Genomic DNA, 16779 nt, shown 5'->3' on the forward strand with positions numbered 1-16779 from the left:
CCGCCGACTAGAAACCGTTACGTGCATAATGCTAATGCATTCCACGACTTCCGTTGTACGTCTCAACTTATTGTGCTCGGCTCGAGGTCCGCTCCACTCCTACCGCCGACTAGATCGCGTTATGTGCATGATCATAATGCATTCTACGACTTCCGTTGTACCTCTTAACTTATTGTGCTTGGCTCGAGGTCCTCTCCACTGTTACCGCCGAATAGATAACGTTACGCGTGTGATACTGGTGCATTCCACGACTTCCGTTGTACCTCTCAACTTATTGTGCTTGGCTCGAGATTCTCGCAACTGCTACCGCCGAATAGATAGCGTTACGCCTGTGATACTGGTGCATTCCACGACTTCCGTTGCACCTCTCAAATTATTGTGCTTGGCTCGAGGTCCTTTACACTCCTACCACCGACTAGATCGTGTATTGTGCATAATGCTAATGCTTTCTACGACATCCGTTGAACCTCTTAACTTATTGTGCTTGGCTCTAGGTCCTCTCCACTGCTACCGCCGAATAGGTAGCGTTACGCTTGATACTGGTGCATTCCACGACTTACGTTGTAAATCTCAACTTATTGTGCTTGGCTCGAGGTCCTCTCCACTGCGACCTACTACTAGATCGCCTTATCTGCATGATGCTAATGCATTCCACGACTTCCGTTGTACCTGTTAACTTATTGTGCATTGCTCGAGATCCTCTCCACTCCTACCGCCGACTAGATTGCGTTACGTGCGTGATGCTAATGCATTGCACGGCTTCCTCTGTACCTCTTGACTTATTGTGCTTGGCTCGAGGTCCTCTCCACTCTTTCCGCCGACTAGATCGCGTTACCTGAATGACGCTAACGCATTTCACGACTTCCGTTTGTACCTCTTAACTTAATGCTCTTGGCTCGAGGTCCTCTCCACTCCTAGCGCCGAATAGAGTTACGTGTGTGATACTGGTGCATTCCACGACTTCCGCTGTACGTCTTAACTTATTGTGCTTAGCTCGAGGTCCTCTCCACTCCTACCGCCGACTAGATCGCATTATGTGCATGATGCTAATGGATTCCACAACTTCCGTTGTACCTCTTAACTTATTGTGCATGGCTCCAGGTCCTCTCCACTGCTACCGCCAAATAGGTAGCGTTACGCGTGATACCGGTGCATTCCACAACTTCCGTTGTACCTCTCAACTTATTGTGCTTGGTTCGAGGTCCTCTCAACTGCTAACGCCGAATAGATAGTTACGTGTGTGATACTGGTGCATTCCACGACATCCAGTGGACCTCTCAACTTATTGTGCTTGGCTCTAGGTCATCTCCACTGCTACCGCCGAATAGGTAGCGTTACGCTTGATATTGGTGCATTCCACGACTTACGTTGTACCTCTCAACTTATTGTGCTTGGCTCGAGGTCCTCTCCACTGCGACCTACGAGTAGTTCGCGTTATGTGCATGATGCTAATGCATTCCACGACTTCCGTTGTACCTGTTAACTTATTGCGCACTGCTCGAGGTCCTCTCCACTCCTGCCGCCGACTACAACTCGTTAAGTGCATAATGCTAATGCATTTCACGACTTCCTTTGTACCTCTTAACTTAATGCGCTTAGCTCGAGGTCCTCTCCACTGCTATTGCCGAATAGATTGCGTTACGCGTGTGATACTGGTGCATTCCACGACTTCCGTTGTACCGCTCATCTTAATGTGCTTGGCTCGAGGTCCTCTCCACTCCTACCGCCGACCAGGTCGGGTTAAATATGTGATATTGAGGCATTACACGACTCCAGTTGTACCTCTTAACTTATTGTGCTTTGCTTTGCTTGAGGCCGTCTTCACTGCTACCGCCGACTAGATGGCGGTTTGTGTGTGATGCTGATGCATTACTCGACTTCCATTGTACCTCTGAGCTTATTGTGCTTGGCTTGAGGTCCTCTCCACTGATACCGCCAACTAAATCGCATTATGTGTAGGGTATTGATGCGTTACACGACTTCCATAGTACCTCTTAACTTATTGTGCTTGGCTTGAGGTCCTCTCCACTGCTACCACCGACTAGATCATGGAATTTATGTGATGCATATGCATTACACGTCTTATAATGCTTGGCTTGAGGTCCTCTCCGCTGCTACCGCCGTCTAGATCGCGGTATGTGTCTGACAATGATGCATTGCATGACTTCAATTGTACCTCTTAACTTATTGTGCTTTTATTGAGGTCCTCTCCACTGCGACCGCCGACTAGATCGCGTTACGTGTGTGAGGCTGATACATTGCACGACTTCGGTTGTACCTCTTAACTTAATGATCTTGGCTCGAGCACCTCTCCACTGCTACCGCCGATCAGATCGCGTTACGTGCATAATGCTAATGCATTCAAGGACATAGGTTGTACCTCAAATTATTGTGCTTGGCTCGCGGTCCTCTCCACTGCTACCGCCGAATAGATAGCGTTACGCGTGTGATACTGGTGCATTCCACGACTTCCGTTGTACCTCTCAACTTATTGTGCTTGGCTCGAGGTCCTCTCAACTGCTACCGCCAAATAGATAGCGTTACGCCTGTGATACTGGTGCCTTCCACGACTTCCGTTGCACCTCTCAACTTATTGTGCTTGGCTCGAGGTCCTCTCCACTCCTACCGACGACTAGATCACGTATTCTGCATAATGCTATTGCATTCTACGACTTCCGTTGTACCTCTTAACTTATTGTGCTTGGCTCGAGGTCCTCTCCACTGCTACCGCCAAATAGGTAGCGTTAGGCGTGATACTGGTGCATTCCACGACTTCCGTTGTACCTGTTGACTTATTGCGCATTGCTCAAGGTCCTCTCCACTCCTACCGCCGACTACATCTCGTTAAGTGCATAATGCTAATGCAATTCACGACTTCCATTGTACCTCTTAACTTATTGTGCTTGGATCGAGATCCTCGCAACTGCTACCGCCGAATAGATAGCGTTACGCGTGTGATACTGGTGCATTCCACGACTTCCGTTGTACCTCTCATCTTAATGTGCTTGGCTCGAGGTCCTCTCCACTCCTACCGCCGACCAGGTTGTGTTAAATATGTGATATTGAGGCATTACACGACTCCAGTTGTACCTCTTAACTTATTGTGCTTTGCTTTGCTTGAGGTCGTCTTCACTGCTACCGCCAACTAGGTGGCGGTTTGTGTGTGATGCTGATGCATTACACCACTTCCATTGTACCTCTGAGCTTATTGTGCTTGGCTTGAGGTCCTCTATACTGATACCGCCGAATAAATCGCATTATGTGTAGGGTATTGATGCATTACACGACTTCCATAGTACCTCTTAACTTATTGTGCTCGGCTCGAGGTCCGCTCCACTCCTACCGCCGACTAGATCGCGTTATGTGCATGATCATAATGCATTCTACGACTTCCGTTGTACCTCTTAACTTATTGTGCTTGGCTCGAGGTCCTCTCCACTGTTACCGCCGAATAGATAACGTTACGCGTGTGATACTGGTGCATTCCACGACTTCCGTTGTACCTCTCAACTTATTGTGCTTGGCTCGAGATTCTCGCAACTGCTACCGCCGAATAGATAGCGTTACGCCTGTGATACTGGTGCATTCCACGACTTCCGTTGCACCTCTCAAATTATTGTGCTTGGCTCGAGGTCCTTTACACTCCTACCACCGACTAGATCGTGTATTGTGCATAATGCTAATGCTTTCTACGACATCCGTTGAACCTCTTAACTTATTGTGCTTGGCTCTAGGTCCTCTCCACTGCTACCGCCGAATAGGTAGCGTTACGCTTGATACTGGTGCATTCCACGACTTACGTTGTAAATCTCAACTTATTGTGCTTGGCTCGAGGTCCTCTCCACTGCGACCTACTACTAGATCGCCTTATCTGCATGATGCTAATGCATTCCACGACTTCCGTTGTACCTGTTAACTTATTGTGCATTGCTCGAGATCCTCTCCACTCCTACCGCCGACTAGATTGCGTTACGTGCGTGATGCTAATGCATTCCACGGCTTCCTCTGTACCTCTTGACTTATTGTGCTTGGCTCGAGGTCCTCTCCACTCTTTCCGCCGACTAGATCGCGTTACCTTAATGACGCTAACGCATTTCACGACTTCCGTTTGTACCTCTTAACTTAATGCGCTTGGCTCGAGGTCCTCTCCACTGCTAGCGCCGAATAGAGTTACGTGTGTGATACTGGTGCATTCCACGACTTCCGCTGTACGTCTTAACTTATTGTGCTTAGCTCGAGGTCCTCTCCACTCCTACCGCCGACTAGATCGCATTATGTGCATGATGCTAATGGATTCCACAACTTCCGTTGTACCTCTTAACTTATTGTGCATGGCTCCAGGTCCTCTCCACTGCTACCGCCAAATAGGTAGCGTTACGCGTGATACCGGTGCATTCCACAACTTCCGTTGTACCTCTCAACTTATTGTGCTTGGCTCGAGGTCCTCTCAACTGCTAACGCCGAATAGATAGTTAGGTGTGTGATACTGGTGCATTCCACGACATCCAGTGGACCTCTCAACTTATTGTGCTTGGCTCAAGGTCCTCTCAACTGCTACCGCCGAATAGATAGCGTTACGCCTGTGATACTGGTGCCTTCCACGACTTCCGTTGCACCTCTCAACTTATTGTCCTTGGCTCGAGGTCCTCTCCACTCTTACCGCCGACTAGATCGCGTATTGTGCATAATGCTATTGCATTCTACGACTTCCGTTGTACCTATTAACTTATTGTGCTTGGCTCGAGGTCCTCTCCACTGCTAACGCCGAATAGATAGTTACGTGTGTGATACTGGTGCATTCCACGACTTCCGCTGTCCGTCTTAACTTATTGTGCTTGGCTCGAGGTCCTCTCCACTGCGACATACGACTAGATCGCGTTACGTGCATGATGCTAATGCATTCCACGACTTCCGTTGTACCTGTTAACTTATTGCGCATTGCTCGAGGTCCTCTCCACTCCTACCGCCGACTACATCTCGTTAAGTGCATAATGCTAATGCATTTCACGACTTCCATTGTACCTCTTAAATTTATGCACTTGGCTCGAGGTCCTCTCCACTGCTATAGCCGAATAGATAGCGTTACGCGTGTGATACTGGTGCATTCCACGACTTCCGTTGTACTTCTCATCTTAATGTGGTTGGCTGGAGGTCCTCTCCACTCCTACCGCCGACCAGGTCGTGTTAAATATGTGATATTGAGGCATTACACGACTCCAGTTGTACCTCTTAACTTATTGTGCTTTGCTTTGCTTGAGGTCGTCTTCACTGCTACCGCCGACTAGATGGCGGTTTGTGTGTGATGCTGATGCATTACACGACTTCCATTGTACCTCTGAGTTTATTGTGCCTGGCTTGAGGTCCTCTCCACTGCTACCGCCGAATAGATTGCGGTATGTGCGTGATATTGATGCATTGCACGACTTCCATTGTACCTCTTAACTTATTTTGTTTGTTAGAGGTCCTCTCCACTGCTACCATTGACTAGATCAAGGTATATATGTGATGCAGATGCATTAAACGACTTACAATACTTGGCTTGAGGTTCTCTCCACTGCTACCGCCGTCTAGATCGCGGTATGTGTCTGACAATGATGCATTGCATGACATCAATTGTACCTCTTTACTTATTGTGCATGGCTCCAGGTCCTCTCTACTGCTACCGCCGAATAGATAGCGTTACGCATGTGATTCTGGTGCATTCCACGACTTCCGTTGTACCTCTCAACTTATTGTGCTTGGCTCGATGTCCTCTCCACTCCTACCGTCGACTAGATCGCATTATATGCATGATGCTAATGGCTTCCACAACTTCCGTTGTACCTCTTTACTTATTGTGCATGGCTCCAGGTCCTCTCTACTGCTACCGCCGAATAGATAGCGTTACGCATGTGATACTGGTGTATTCCACGACTTCCGTTGGACCTCTCAACTTATTGTGCTTGGCTCAAGGTCCTCTCAACTGCTACCGCCGACTAGATCCCGTTACGTACATAAGCGTTACGCATGTGATACTGGTGTATTCCACGACTTCCGTTGGACCTCTCAACTTACTGTGCTTGGCTCAAGGTCCTCTCAACTGCTACCGCCGACTAGATCCCGTTACGTACATAATGCTAATGAATTCCACGACTATCGTTGTACCTCTTAACTTATTGTGCTTGGCTCGAGGTCCTCTCCACTGCGACCTACGACTAGATCGCGTTACGTGCATTATGCTAATGCATTCCATGACTTCCGTTGTACCAGTTAACTAATTGCGCTTTGTTCGAGGTCCTCTCCACTCCTACCGCCGACTACATCTCGTTAAGTGCATAATGCTAATGCATTCCACGTCTTCTGTTGTACCTCTTTAATATATACAATTCCATTTGTATTCGCTTTGTACCTTCTTACTATGTGCCCATCCTGTAAAAATCCCAATGGGATTGACAGTATCTGAAATAAATAAAAAATATTGTGCTTGGCTCGTGGTCCTCTCCACTGCGACCTACGACTAGATCACGTTACGTGCATGATGCTAATGCATTCCACGACTTCCGTTGTACCTGTTAACTTATTGCGCATTGCTCTAGGTCCTCTCCACTAGATCTCGTTACGTGAATGACGCTAACGCATTTCACGACTTCATTTGTACCTCTTAACTTAATGCACTTGGCTCGAGGTCCTCTCCACTGCTATCGAAGAATAGATAGCGTTACGCGTGTGATACTGGTGCATTCTACGACCTCCGTTGTACCTCTCATCTTAATGTGCTTGGCTCGAGGTCCTCTCCACTCCTACCGCCGACCAGGACGTGTTTCGGACGTGATCTTGAGGCATTACACGACTCCGGTTGTACCTCTTAACTTATTCTGCTTTGCTTTGCTTGAGGTCGTCTTCACTGCTACCGCCGAATAGATTGCGGTATGTGTGTGATGCTGATGCATTACACGACTTCCATTGTATCTTTGAGCTTATTGTACTTGGCTTGAGGTCCTCTCCACTGATACCGCCGACTAAATCGCATTATGTGTAGGGTATTGATGCATTACACGAATTCCATAGTACCTCTTAACTTATTGTGCTTGGCTTGAGGTCCTCTCCACTGCTACCGCCGACTAGATTGCGGTATGTGTGTGATGTAATGCATTGCACGACTTCCATTGTACCTCTTAACTTATTTTGTTTGTTATAGGTCCTCTCCACTGCTACCACCGACTAGATCATGGTATGTATGTGATGCAGATGCATAACACGACTTACAATGCTTGGCTTGAGATCGTCTTCACTGCTACCGCCGTCTAGATCGCGGTATGTGTCTGACAATGATGCATTGCTTGACTTCAATTGTACCTCTTAACTTATTGTGCTTTTCTTGAGATCCTCTCCACTGCTACCGCCGACTGGATCGCGTTATGTGCATAATGCTAATGCATTCCAGGTCTTCCGTTGTACCTCTTAACTTATTGTGCATGGCTCCAGGTCCTCTCCACTGCTACCGCGGAATAGATAGCGTTACGCATGTGATACTGGTGCACTCCACAACTTCCATTGTACCTCGCAACTTATTGTGCTTGGCTCGAGGTCCTCTCTACTGCTACCGTCCACTAGATTGTGATACGTATGTGATATTGAGGCATATCACGACTCCCGTTGTACCACTCAACTTACTGTGCTTGGCTCGAGATTCTCGCAACTGCTACCGCCGAATAGATAGCGTTACGCCTGTGATACTGGTGCATTCCACGACTTCCGTTGCACCTCTCAAATTATTGTGCTTGGCTCGAGGTCCTTTACACTCCTACCACCGACTAGATCGTGTATTGTGCATAATGCTAATGCATTCTACGACATCCGTTGAACCTCTTAACTTATTGTGCTTGGCTCTAGGTCCTCTCCACTGCTACCGCCGAATAGGTAGCGTTACGCTTGATACTGGTGCATTCCACGACTTACGTTGTACCTCTCAACTTATTGCGCTTGGCTCGAGGTCCTCTCCACTGCGACCTACTACTAGATCGCCTTATCTGCATGATGCTAATGCATTCCACGACTTCCGTTGTACCTGTTAACTTATTGTGCATTGCTCGAGATCCTCTCCACTCCTACCGCCGACTAGATCGCGTTACGTGCGTGATGCTAATGCATTCCACGGCTTCCTCTGTACCTCTTGACTTATTGTGTTTGGCTCGAGGTCCTCTCCACTCTTTCCGCCGACTAGATCGCGTTACGTGAATGACGCTAACGCATTTCACGACTTCCGTTGTACCTCTTAACTTAATGCGCTTGGCGCGAGGTCCTCTCCACTGCTAGCGCCGAATAGATAGAGTTACGTGTGTGATACTGGTGCATTCCACGACTTCCGCTGTACGTCTTAACTTATTGTGCTTGGCTGGAGGTCCTCTCCACTGCTACCTACGACTACATCGGGTTACGTGCATGATGCTAATGCATTCCCCGACTTCCGTTGTACCTGTTAACTTATTGCGCATTGCTCGAGGTCCTCTCCACTTCTACCGCCGACTACATCTCGTTAAGTGCATAATGCTAATGCATTTCACGACTTCCGTTGTACCTCTTAACTTTATGCACTTGGCTCGAGGTCCCCTCCACTGCTATAGCCGAATAGATAGCGTTACGCGTGTGATACTGGTGCATTCCACGACTTCCGTTGTACCTCTCATCTTAATGTGCTTGGCTCGAGGTCCTCTCCACTCCTACCGCCGACCAGGTCGTGTTAAATATGTGATATTGAGGCATTACACGACTCCAGTTGTACCTCTTAACTTATTGTGCTTTGCTTTGCTTGAGGTCGTCTTCACTGCTACCGCCGACTAGATGGCGGTTTGTGTGTGATGCTGATGCATTACACGACTTCCATTGTACCTCTGAGCTTATTGTACTTATCTTGAGGCCCTCTCCACTGATACCAATGACTAAATCGCATTATGTGTAGGGTATTGATGCCTTACACGACTTCCATAGTACCTCTTAACTTATTGTGCTTGGCTTGAGGTCCTCTCCACTGCTACCGCCGACTAGATTGCGGTATGTGTGTGATATTGATGCATTGTACGACTTCCATTGTACCTCTTAAATTATTTTGTTTGTTAGAGGTCCTCTCCACTGCTACTATTGACTAGATCAAGGTATATATGTGATGCAGATGCATTAAACGACTTACAATACTTGGCTTGAGGTTATCTCCACTGCTACCACCGTCTAGATCGCGGTATGTGTCTGACAATGATGCATTGCATGACATCAGTTGTACCTCTTAACTTATTGTGCTTTTCTTGAGGTCCTCTCCACTGCTACCGCCGACTAGATCGCGTTACGTGTGTGATGCTGATACATTGCACGACTTCGGTTGTACCTCTTAACTTATTGTGCTTGACTCGAGGACCTCTCCACTGCTACCGCCGACTCGATCGCGTTACGTGTATAATGCTAATGTATTCCAGGACTTAGGTTGTACCTCTTGACTTACTGTGCTTGGCTCTAGGTCCTCTACACTCCTACCGCCGACTAGGTCGCGTTATGTGCATGATGCTAATGAATTCCACGACTTCGGTTGTACCTCAACTTATTGTGCTTGGCTCGAGGACCTCTCCACTGCTACCGCCTAATAGACAGCGTTACGCGTGTGATACTGGTGCATTCCACGACTTCCGTTGTACCTCTCAACTTATTGTGCTTGGCTCGATGTCCTCTCCACTCCTACCGTCGACTAGATCGCATTATGTGCATGATGCTAATGGCTTCCACAACTTCCGTTGTACCTCTTAACTTATTGTGCATGGCTCCAGGTCCTCTCTACTGCTACCGCCGAATAGATAGCGTTACGCATGTGATGCTGGTGCATTCCACGACTTCCGTTGGACCTCTCAACTTATTGTGCTTGGCTCAAGGTCCTCTCAACCGCTACCGCCGAATAGATAGCGTTACGCTTGTGATACTGGTGCACTCCACAACTTCCATTGTACCTCGCAACTTATTGTGCTTGGCTCGAGGTCCTCTCCGCTCCTACCGCCGACTAGACCGCGTTACGTGCATGATGTAATGTATTCCATGACTTCCGTTGTACCTCTTAACTTATTGCGCTTGGCTTGAGGTCCTCTCTACTGCTACCGCCCACTATATCGTGTTACGTATGCGATATTGAGGCCTCTCACGACTCCCGTTGTACCTCTCAACTTATAGTGCTTGGCTCGAGATCCTATCCACTGCTACCGCCGAAAAGATATCGTTACGCGTATGATTCTGGTGCATTCCACGACTTCCGTTGTACGTCTCAAGTTATTGTGCTTGGATCGAGGTCCGCTCCACTCCTACCGCCGACTAGATCTGCGATATGTGCATGATGATAATGCATTATACGACTTCCTTTGTACCTTTTAAATTATTTTGCTTGGCTTGAGGTCCTCTCTACTGCTACCGCCCACTAGATTGTGATACGTATGTGATATTGAGGCATATCACGACTACCGTTATACCTCTCAACTTATTGTGCTTGGCTCGAGATTCTCGCAACTGCTACCACCGAATAGATAGCGTTACGCCTGTGATACTGGTGCCTTCCACGACTTCCGTTGCACCTCTCAACTTATTGAAATTCAAGCTGATGGGCGAGTTGGTTATTCATAGTTTGATTTGAAGCAGCGCAAGGCCGAAAGCCAAAGAAGAGAGCCGATAAAGAAACGGACGACACAGCGCTGAACTAACAACTGACATTTATTTGGCACGCTGCACGTATAAATACATTCAGGCACCAAAAAGGAAAACAAAGCAAAGAGCTCATTCATGCACAGGGATTCTGCAAGCCAACACAAGCTAAAATGTGCGATTCAGGAAGCGAAGTTCTTTTTGAGATAAAGACACTGATGGAGCGCTTACACATGTGTCACCATACGTCTTGATGTTCGAAGCCTCGATTATTTCGCGGCACAGCTTATCTCTGTTCCTATCCACAACTCTGCAAAATTCGAACTGTGGGGTGCACTCGCACTCACGACAGTGCATGCTGAGGTTAGGGGACTCTTTATTATCTACATTGTTGCGGTGCTGCCTGAGTCTATCATTTAAGCACTGTCCTGTCTGGCCAATATAAAACCTATTACAAGTCAAAGGATTAGAAAACACGACATTTTTTTGACACTGCCCGAATTTGCGCTCATGATTTTTCGTGCAAACGGGGATAGTTTTCTCTGGATTGTTGACACGCATGCACAAACTTGATAACTTAATGGGAGCCGAAAAAACAACATCCACTCCGACTCTTTTACCAACACTTTTCAAATTATGTGATATCTTGTGGATGTAGGGAATAGCTGCTACTGGCTTACTTGTTTGACATTCAGGAACTTATTGTGCTTGGCTCGAGGTCCTCTCCACTCCTACCGCCGACTAGATCGCGTATTGTGCATAATGCTATTGCATTCTACGACTTCCGTTGTACCTCTTAACTTATTGTGCTTGGCTCGAGGTCCTCTCCACTGCTACCGCCAAATAGGTAGCGTTACGCGTGATACTGGTGCATTCCACGACTTTCGTTGTACCTCTCAACTTATTGTGCTTGGCTCGAGGTCCTCTCAACTGCTAACGACGAATAGATAGAGTTACGTGTGTGATACTGGTGCATTCCACGACTTCCGCTGTCCGTCTTAACTTATTGTGCTTGGCTCGAGGTCCTCTCCACTGCGACCTACGACTAGATCGCGTTACGTGCATGATGTTAATGCATTCCACCACTTCCGTTGTACCTGTTAACTTATTGCGCATTGCTCGAGGTCCTCTCCACTCCTACCGCCGACTACATCTCGTTAAGTGCATAATGCTAATGCATTTCACGACTTTTTTTTTTTATTTATTGATCTTTGTTGCTTTACAATTGTACGCAAACACTGCTCGGACCCATAGCCAACGGCTAGTAACGGGTCCAATAGAGAAAATGTATACAAGCATGCAGGCAACAATATGCCAAAATAAAGTATGCAAGTTAGTAAAAAAAAGGTTATACATCACTCTCAACACTTGTAAGAGTATCAACAAAAGAAACACATATATTACAGATTATATAAACTAAAAACTTACAGATCAAACAAAACGCATAGAACTTACACAAAAATTAAGGCATCACAAAAAGCTAGAGGAAAATAGTTGTTAACTATTTACAAAACATCACAAGGGTACAACACACGAGAGGAGGATAAAATGATTTCAGTGCACACTTTTTAATCACACACACTTTTAGAATAGACGCAAATTTATAAATCTATAAATAAATCAAGGTATCAGGTTTCTGCTACATGCAAATAATATCAGACGACTAGAAAAAAAAAGAATGAAAGTATGAATTCAAAGTGTGTCATTCTTTATAAGGTAATAATTTTTTATTCCAATGGAAAAGTTGAGGCAGTCTTTAGGTCATGTGGTAGATTATTCCAAATTTTTGCGCCCGTGAACTCTAGGAGACGCTCTCCATATACATTTCTTTTCACTGGCAAATTAAAATTGCCGTACGTGCGGCTCCGTGTTGAAAGTGGCGGGATATTAAAGATTGATATATCAAACGGAAGGTTGTTTGTTACTATTTTATAAACACATTCAGCAGTTCTTTTCTCACGAATTAAATTGAGTGGTAAGACGCGTAGTTTAGTAAATAGTGCCTTACTGTGTGCAGTGTAACTAGAAAATGAAAGTATTCTAAGTGCTCTCTTTTGTAACTTTTTAATAGGCTCTAGGAATGTACTATACGTCCAGCCCCACGACTCGATGCAATATGAAAGGTGAGTATGTATTAATGTGAAGTATAGGACGCGCAGAATATTGGTATCAAAGTATTCGCGCGTCTGGAGAAGAGCATAACAACCGGATGCCATCTTAGTGCAAGTCGCCTCAATATGATGTTGCCAGTGTAAATGTTTACCCAGTGTGACTCCAAGGTAAGTAAAAGTATTTGTTGACTCAAGCTGGGTCTGGTTAATAGTTAATGTAATATCACTTGAAAGAATTGATTTTTTCTTTGCGTGGAACAGTATGTATTTAGTTTTCTTAGCATTGATTGTTAATTTGTTTGTGAGAAACCAGTCGGAGATTTTTTCCAGTTCTGTATTTGCTATGTTTTCAAGTTCGACCGTATGATGAGCAGTAACAACAATGGCAGTGTCATCAGCATACATGATGGCTTTGGATGAAGTTAATACTTTGGGCAGATCATTTACGTACAGTAAAAAGAGCAGCGGACCAAGAGTAGACCCCTGTGGTACCCCTGTGAGTAGGCGCTGAATGGATGACGATAAAGATTTCATTGAAACAATTTGTTGGCGGTTTGTGAGGTAGCTAGAGAAAAAGTCAAGCACCTTATCGCGAAGTCCATATATTTTTAGTTTATTTAGCATAATGTCATGGTTAACTGTGTCGAAGGCTTTTTTAATGTCCAGAAATATAACTGCTGCGAGTCTATTATTGTGTAAAGCATCATTAATTGCCTGGGTAAGAGTCATGACTGCTGAGCTGGTGGAGTACTGAGGGCGAAATCCGTGCTGCTCTGGGCATATAATGTTATATTTCTGAAGAAACTGATGAATACGTTTGTTAAGAATTTTTTCGAATATGGTATTAATAACACTAAGTACAGAGATAGGTCTGTAACTGGAAGGGTCAGAGGAGTCGCCGTCCTTGAATACAGGAGTAACACGTGCTATCTTTAGGGATGATGGGTATGTGCTGTTGAGTATTGAATGGTTGAATAAATCGCATAATATGGGTCCTAGAACATCAATATTTTCTTTAATTACCTTCACAAGAATGCCATCGTAGCCTGCCGCCTTGTTTGTAACTAAATCCATAACAACACACATCACTTCAGTTAATTCGATTTCGTGCAGAAAGAGTTTAAAACTGGCCGCGGAAGATCACTGCTAGTACTTATATCAGGAAGTTTCGATGCTAGATCAGGGCCAACTTTGGTGAAAAATCTATTAAAGTCTTCTACTGTCTGCTCAGTTATATTGGAGGGAAGTACAGAACGTTTTTTAAAATTATGTGTCGCCTCATTTACAATTTGCCACATTTCCTTTGAATTCCCAGTGGCGGCTTTAATTCGGCGTGCAAAATATTCCTTTTTGCGGGCTCTCATTAACGACACTGATTTATTACGTGCGCATTTGAACTGGTACAAGTAGTACTGGTTACTTCTATGATGTAGCCATTTGTGATACCAATAGTCCTTCTTCTTTAATACGTTAAAAATTTCTTCTGTCATCCACGGACAAATTGGCTTGTAACGCCTCGAGGCTGTTGTACTTCGGCTACTGTTTTTTTATTAGATCCACAAGGGTTGTAATCAGGTTAGAGAATTCTATATTAACATCTTCATGATAGATTAGGTCGGTATTGAGTAATAACAACTTTTTGCGGAATGATTCATAATCTAGCTTAATGTCAGTTCTCGATTTATTCTCTTTTATTGCAGGAGGTGTGTCTACGTTAACGAAAATCGGCAGGTGATCCGAAATTGGGGTTTGATATACACCTGCGTGTGCGCCTGTGTCAATATTTGTCAGTGCATGATCGATAGATGTTGCCGAAAAAGTGGTTATACGCGTCGGAGAATTAATCAAACTGCGAAAGTTGTATGACTGAAGTAGATATGTATAATCCATGGTGTTCCTAGAAAGTGTGTCAATATTAACGTCCCCAACGATTATAACTTCATTTTTGTAGTTCTTGGCTAAAGATGACAAGATTATTTCCAATTTGTCAAAAAACATGGTAAGACTTGAGCTCGGGGGTCGGTAAACTACGCCCACTACTAGTCCCCATTCAAGTTTCAGAAATAGTGCTTCAAGTTCGGGCGAACACGATGAAACTGATGATAAGATAGTGTAATGCAGGCTATCTGTAACAAACATCGCCACACCGCCACCACGAAACTGCGATTTCCGTGGTTGTGATAATGTCGTGTAACCAGGAATTGTTATATTTTCGTGCTTTTTCAGCCACGTTTCCGTGGTCGCTATGATTTCAAAAGACTTCCCCTGCTCAACGATAAACGAAAGTAGGGGGCTCAGGTTTTTGTTCAGAGTGCGAACATTACTATGAAGTATGGATATGTTTGTTCTGGAAGCCATTATGAGCTCAAGTCAGGGTTATTATCGCTTTGTGCTTGTGTCCCTTGGGCCCGGGTTATTCTTTCTAGATCTGCTTCGCAGGTCACATAAACCACCTTCGATTTTTCTGCTTTCCTCATTAATATTTTTCCTTCAGACACCCAAGCAAACTTCCAGCCGACATCGCGTTTGGCTTGGATTGCTTTCCCCAAAAGTATCTTATTTTCTGGGCACAAGTGTTCATTGACGAATATAGGATCAGTTCCTTCAAACCCAAGCATTGATACGTTTAGTCGTGACTTTTTCGCAGCAGCAAGGAATTTGTCTCGGTTGGTCCTTGAGGCAAACCGTACAATCACATTTGGTGGTCCTTTAGCCTTAGTAGCTACACGATGTGCAACCTCGATGGCATGGCTGGGTAGTTCTGTAGCCAAGCATGAAGCGACTGTTTCAACAACCTTGTTAAGGTCCTCACTGTCAGCAACAGGTATGCCCTTCAGTTCGAGGTTGTTATTCCTACTGTACTGCTTTAGTTCAATTAGTTGCTTCTTGGTTTCAGCGAGTTCCTTACTTAGAATCCGGTTCTCTTTCTGACACTCAAGGCCCAGTTTTTTCGCATCGTCAAGTTCTTTACGGAGAGTCTGAACTTCAGTTTTGAATTCTTCGAAGTTTTCATTCATGAAGTCCATTCCTGTTCTGACCGAGGTAAGTTCCGTCTGAATGGCAGTATTTGATGACTGCAACTGTTTTACTTCATCCTTTAGTTCAGTCATGACTTCCACGAACCTAGAAGTCATATCTGTTAGAACTCTGACTATTTCTTTTATACTGTTTGGTGTTTTTTCAGCGAAAGTGTTGGCAAATTCGGCTAAAGGATCACTTTTGCCTTCCATTATGACAGGGTGTATCTCTCCCGGCCAATTCAAACAAGGGCAATAACACTTGGAATTTCAGAGCAGCCCGGCAGCCATAGAAACATAACAGATAATAGATTTGTGCGCCCACCTGCAACAAGTGAAGACAGCGATTTAGCAGAAGTGGTAGCCACGGCTGCCGGAACCGCTCTGAATGTCCCTTGACTGGCGCTCAGTCCCTTTATATTGGCGAAGATGACGCCCCCAGTCGCTGAACTGCCGTAGCACAATGACACCTTCCGTTGCGATGGTGTCCGATGCGCATGCGCATAGCTCCTGATGATTGGGCTGCTGCAGACGACCGCTTTTTATCACATGCCTGCAACAAGTGAAGACAGCGATTTAGCAGAAGTGGTAGCCACGGCTGCCGGAACCGCTCTGAATGTCCCTTGACTGGCGCTCAGTCCCTTTATATTGGCGAAGATGACGCCCCCAGTCGCTGAACTGCCGTAGCACAATGACACCTTCCGTTGCGATGGTGTCCGATGCGCATGCGCATAGCTCCTGATGATTGGGCTGCTGCAGACGACCGCTTTTTATCACATGCCTGCAACAAGTGAAGACAGCGATTTAGCAGAAGTGGTAGCCACGGCTGCCGGAACCGCTCTGAATGTCCCTTGACTGGCGCTCAGTCCCTTTATATTGGCGAAGATGACGCCCCCAGTCGCTGAACTGCCGTAGCACAATGACACCTTCCGTTGCGATGGTGTCCGATGCGCATGCGCATAGCTCCTGATGATTGGGCTGCTGCAGACGACCGCTTTTTATCA

This window comes from Amblyomma americanum, chromosome 1 (assembly GCF_052857255.1).
Source record: "Amblyomma americanum isolate KBUSLIRL-KWMA chromosome 1, ASM5285725v1, whole genome shotgun sequence".
Lineage (NCBI taxonomy): Eukaryota > Metazoa > Arthropoda > Arachnida > Ixodida > Ixodidae > Amblyomma > Amblyomma americanum.